The following is a 6000-nucleotide window of genomic DNA, read 5'->3' as shown; positions in this document are numbered from 1 at the left end:
ACATTTTTACTGTGATACATTTTCTATACTTTCATAAGCAAACACAGTTCATAGAGGGAATAGTTTTAATCGATGCAATATTGATACTCATCATCACCTCATTCTGTGGCTATTCTAACAGCCATGACACAAATCATCTCCAAATAAACCGCCACCTGGACAGTCTCAGGAGCTGGCATGCTGCCCTGAGAGATAAGGTGAGCCAGAGTCCTTGGGAGCTGGACATTCTGCCCCACTGACTAAGGGCACTAGACACAGCTGTGCCTTATCATCTCTTTCCTAATGCACCCCCCATCCTGTAATGCAAGACGCTGCACATACACAATGCTTACACCCCCATTCCTTCATTATTCTTTGTTCTACCCAGGAAGAACTAACAGTATATATGTAATAGCTAAGCAGTAATAAAATTGAGCTGGAGGCATAAGGCAGTAGTGGCTTGGCTCTTTATTCTCAGCTCCCCTCCTGGAGGGGAGGTTGCCGCTGTGGGCCCCAAGGAAGCAAGCCACATTATTCTTATTTGGGTCATCTTAAGCCTGCATAGTCAGGTATAACTTTGAGATTTTCTTCTGCACAGAAAAGGAAAAAGATATTTTTACTTATTCCTCCCATATGATTGTTATCTCCATTTCACATGGCAGTAACAGCTTCATGTACATCAAAACTTCTTGCAAAAGAAAAAAGTGGTTTTTTGAAGAAGGTAGTTTCAGTTCTCACAATCTCTGTTGCTTCCATGAGGAATCCATTTATTCAATATGGATAAGCTATAAACTTTTCTAATTAATTGAGGAACAAATCAGTAATTAATTCTTTTTTACAGTATGACATGATATATAGTTTCAGAAATATAAGGAACAAGAAAGAAATTAAAGATATAAAGGAAAGAAAATTAGTCCTTTTCCCAGTTAAGATTACTATTTTCTTAGAGAACCATAGGGAATCTGTAAAGAAATTATTTGACAGGCAGCTGACCAAGCTCCCAAGATTTCTGATTATATTGGAACTTAGTGATATATAGGCAATAAATGAAATCATAAAATCACTTCTGTTTAATAACAAACTTTCACAAAACTCTAAAATAATGGGTGAACAGTTCACGGAACACAAATGACAAATACCAAAATGAGGACAAAGCAATGAAATACTAAATAATTAGTGAATCAAAAAAAACAAACTACAGAGATAGTTAATGATTATGAGAAAAAATGACAGCTATGAAATATATGCTCAAATTTCTTGCTTGTAGCTAAAGCAGTTCTAAAGGGGAAAATTTTATTTATACAAATATATTCAACAAAATAGAAAAAGAGTACTGATAAAATAAATGCAGATTTTATCGTAAAACGTAAAAATAAGCATAAAAAGAATAACTAGAAAAAACTACCAAAATAAAAATTAAGACTAAAGACTAGTTATTTAGAAAGAAATGAAATAAAAAAGAACTTTTGTTAATCTGATTACAAAGAAAGAAGTAAATCAAGTCAACAAAATAGAATATAATCTAGGTGAAATCATAAAAACCCCAGAAGAACAAAAAAGAATTATCACAACCTATTCTACATAACCATATACTTATAGAAATGCACATCAAAGAAGTAGAGGAAAAGCTTCAAATATACAGCATTTCCAAACTAACAGAAACCCAAATGGCAGCATTAAATAATCCAAACTCAACAAGGGAAATAGAATGCATAATAATGGAGGGGAAGAGAAAAAAAGTTGATCCTGATGGATTCAGAAGAGAATTTTATCAAATTTTTAAAAACAAATCAGTACCCACACTACAAAATTGTTCTTAAAATTTGAGAAAGAAAAGACCCAGTAAGTTCCTTTAATGGGACAAATATAACCCTAAAAACTAAACCCATTAAGTATAAAGCAATAGAATACCACTGATAAACATGATCAATAAAATTGATTAAATTTTTTTAATAAAATTCTGTCCACAAGTCCATAATAATTTATCCAAGAAACAATTTATCATAATCAAGATGGATGTCTACCACAGAGTCAAAACTGATGTAATTAGAAACAACAAGTAACAAAATCAATCATACTAAAACTAAAATAAGTATTTATATCAAATGTACAAAAATTCTTTGTCAAATATGATACTCATTTATATTAAAAAACCCCACATATAATAACAGAATACATAACATCTAAAAGCAAAAATCAAAATCATATGCAATTGAGATATATTAGAAACTTTATCAGTAAATACAATAATGAACCAAAGGTACTTATTCTCCCCACTACTTTTTGACAGTTCTATAAATGTTAGCAATAGGAATGTGAAAAGAGAAAGAAATTAAAAGAATAAAAATAGGTCAAGAAGAGATAATATTAATGATATATTATCACAAGAAACTATACTTATAACATCCTTGAGAAACAGCAAAGATACTGATTGAGACAATTATTATCATTCAAAAAATTCAAACTATAAAATATACCTTTAAGATTCAACAATTACACAATAACATTGATATGTCAGGTACTTTATTAAGACAGGAGAAAAAAAAGAGGCAAAAGACTATCCCTGCTCTCATGGAATTTACACTCGAGTGGGAAGACAACATTCAAATATATTAAAAAGCCTACTATATATAAAATAAATGGAAAATTAGAGGGGGGGAAAAGGAACTAGAATTAATAGGACTTGAGGAAGTCTTCCAGTAAATGAAGAGATTTTAGTTGGGACTTGAAAGTAGGGAGTACAGTAGCTTGAGAAACATAATTTGAGGATAGAAGACAGTCAGGGAAAATGCCTAGAACTGAGAGATGGAGTGAGATGTTTATGTTACAGTGAGAAGGTTACTATCATTGGATCAGAGGGTACATGGTGGAGAAAAACTGGAAAATGACTGGAAAAATTGGAGGGGATCTAGGTTATAAAATGTTTTAAATGTCAAACAGAGCATTTTGTATTTGATTCAGCATTTTTTTATCATAATAACAAAATAAAAGAGGCATTAATAACAATCAAACCAGTGAGAGAGAATCATTTAGATGAGCAGAAGGAGACCAGGAGCAGGGGGTTGGGAAACCATCACTTTCTGGGGACCTAAACTTCCATTATGGGTGGGAGAGTATATCCTTACTACAAGGGGCTACAATTAGAATTGCCTTTCCTTTTCTGAGAATCTTCTTTCTTCTATAGCCTTTTAGCAACAGCATTTCCAAAATTATACCCCTATTTGCAAATGCTAGAAATTATTCTGAGTTATAAAGATGGAGTGAAAGATTTCAGGTTTCTGTTAAAGAGGCCAAGTGAAGGGAGATGATATAAGAATCCTGGATGGTGTCTCTCATGCTGGATGCTGAAATAGTCTGGCCCAACCCTGCTACCATCCATTATTCCTTATCTTTGTGATTACCTTTGTATATTTTCAATCCTCTTAGCTTCCTACACTCTTATCTTCCACAGCTCTGTTAATTTTCTCCTTATCTCATGAGGTGTTGGTTCCTCTATTTCATCTAATTTTTTAGACAAATTTATTAAGGGGACTCCTGAGGCCTTGTTCTTCCTACAACATTTTTCTATTTCTCCAGGAAACCTCACATAATACTTCATAAAGGACATACTTGATGTGGCTTCATTTTTACACTTAGTTCAAGACAATGGTTTTTGATCTGGCACCTTTGGACTTGTTTGCAAATGAGAGAGAGAGAGAGAGAGAGAGAGAGAGAGAGAGAGAGAGAGAGAGAGAGAGAGAGAGAGAGAGAGGAATGAAGAATGAAAGGAAGAAAGAAAGATGGATGGAAAACTATATTGAATATAACTATTCCCTTATGGTACTTTTTATTTTATGTATTTGAAAATATGACACTGAGAAGATATTCAAAGGTATCACCAAATGATCAAAGGGGACCATTATATAAACAAAAATATTTAAGAACCTAGTTTACTACCTCATGATAATACCCATTTCTGGAACAATCTTTTATTTTCAAGGGTCAACTCCAATTCAAGTATATTAAAACTTTATGTACTAAATATTTAGGTATAGAAATTCATAATGGAAGAATTAATTTCCATTTAATAAACAGAGCTTTCCAGAAATTGAATAGGATTCCTGTTGATTAGGAGTTAAAGGGCCCCAACCTGTCTCTGTGGTGATATGCCTCATAGCTCCTTTTGTCAAGTTTTTTTTAACTTAATGCTGATTATATGGTAGATTCATTAGTAAATTTGAACCTAAATCCCTAAGGAAGCTTTTATTTGTTCTATCATTAAATTTCCCCAAACACTATCAACAGATTGAGCAAGTAAAATTTAGGATGGAAAACAATGTCCTTGCCCAAATGCGTCAGTAGTTTTCCTCTGAAGTAACCAGAATTAAATCTGAACCATGGCTTTCTCTTTCCATGTGCTTTTAGCTACAGAGCAAGATTTCTAACATTAAACATGAGACCAGATCTCTGATATAAAATCATTTTAGAATTATTTAGGAGAGAGAAGGATGGCCCAGAAACAATAAATATTCTGGGACATGAGTATCAGCCACAGAACTGCCTGTGAATGTAAGTTTGGAGTGTGATCAAAATATTCATAGGATTAGGTAGGATCTTTGAATTAACCCTACAATAAACATTAAATATCATCCAATTCATCTTCCTTATTTCCAGGTGAGTAAATTAAGTTTTATGGAACTCAAGGTTCCAGAAATCACAAGTAACAACTGGAATTCAAGTCTAGAAGTGCCGCCTAGGAGCTTAATGCAAAAGTGCTGATAGACTCAATTCATAGGCTAAGCATTCCATAGAATATCATGACCTAGATGATAGCTTCACTATGCTCCTGACACTTACCTGTTTTACTGTCCATCTTTGATTCAAACCAGGGATTTTTGCAGTTATTCTAGACATTAATGCAATCTATTAAGCTCTGTCAGAAATGTATGTAAAAAAACATTATTTCACACATCTTCCCATTTTTGTTTCCATGGAAATTACCTTTTCATGACCATTTCCCACAAGGGTAGATTTATCCACTTCAGACATCAAAAGCTTATGAAATGTAGTTGGCTTTTTCAGGGAGAGAATCAGCAATCATTTTTTAGATGCCATTTTTTTTAGAATAAGAAGAAATTTGAATTTTATACTCTGATTTTAATACATAATTATAGTCCGAGCTTTGGAGATACTGGATTATATGTGCCCTTTTGTGATCTGCAAGGTGTGGAAAAGTCCCTCAAAGGATAGATACCTTTCACTAACTATGGTGCCCACCTATAGAAATTCTACCATTGAAGTTAATTGCATCCCTGGGAGGGTTAATGCTTTAACATAGTGATCCTTAAGCTATTGTCTATGAATGTTTTTGAAAAATATTTTGATATTCTTATTTTAATGTAATTGGTTTCTTTTGTAACACTTTGTACTTTACTTTAAACACCTAAAATATTTCTCTGAGAAGGAATTCATGGGTTTGTTTCACAATAACATCATAGCTGCTGTTAACTACCAAGCAAAAACAATTAAGGATCCAATCTTTAAAAAGTCATTGGTCAGTTCCACAGAAGTATGGGCAGATTACAAATTTATTTTGTCTGAGGAAAAATAAACTCAAGTGACAAAGAGAGCCAAAGATAGACAGATACACAGTAACACAGAAAAAGAGACAGAGAAACAACTAACAAGTGACACGTCACAAGAACAGGATACTCTCTGAGAAGGATTTGAGTATTTCATAAAAGTGCTATACATCCCTATAAAAATCATTCACCAGTTAAAAAAGGAACTAGGGTCTTTCAAGATGAAATGACTCCCATTAACATAACATAACATAACTTTTAAGGAGCAGAGGTTAGATTGGAAATCAGATCTTCTGGTTTCTCAAGGAAATATTTTCAGACATGATAGCACCCAGAGAGCAGGTCTCTGCAGAATGAGATTCAGGTTCCAAAATTTTTGTTAGAAGAAACTAGGCAGAGAACCACTGCCAGGATCTTCTTGAGATTTTGAACTGAAAGTATATTCAGGATAACTAAAGGA

Source organism: Macrotis lagotis, chromosome 2, assembly GCF_037893015.1.
Source record: "Macrotis lagotis isolate mMagLag1 chromosome 2, bilby.v1.9.chrom.fasta, whole genome shotgun sequence".
Taxonomy (NCBI): domain Eukaryota; kingdom Metazoa; phylum Chordata; class Mammalia; order Peramelemorphia; family Peramelidae; genus Macrotis; species Macrotis lagotis.
The sequence above is the reverse complement of the archived record's forward strand: the minus strand, read 5'-3'. Positions refer to the sequence as shown.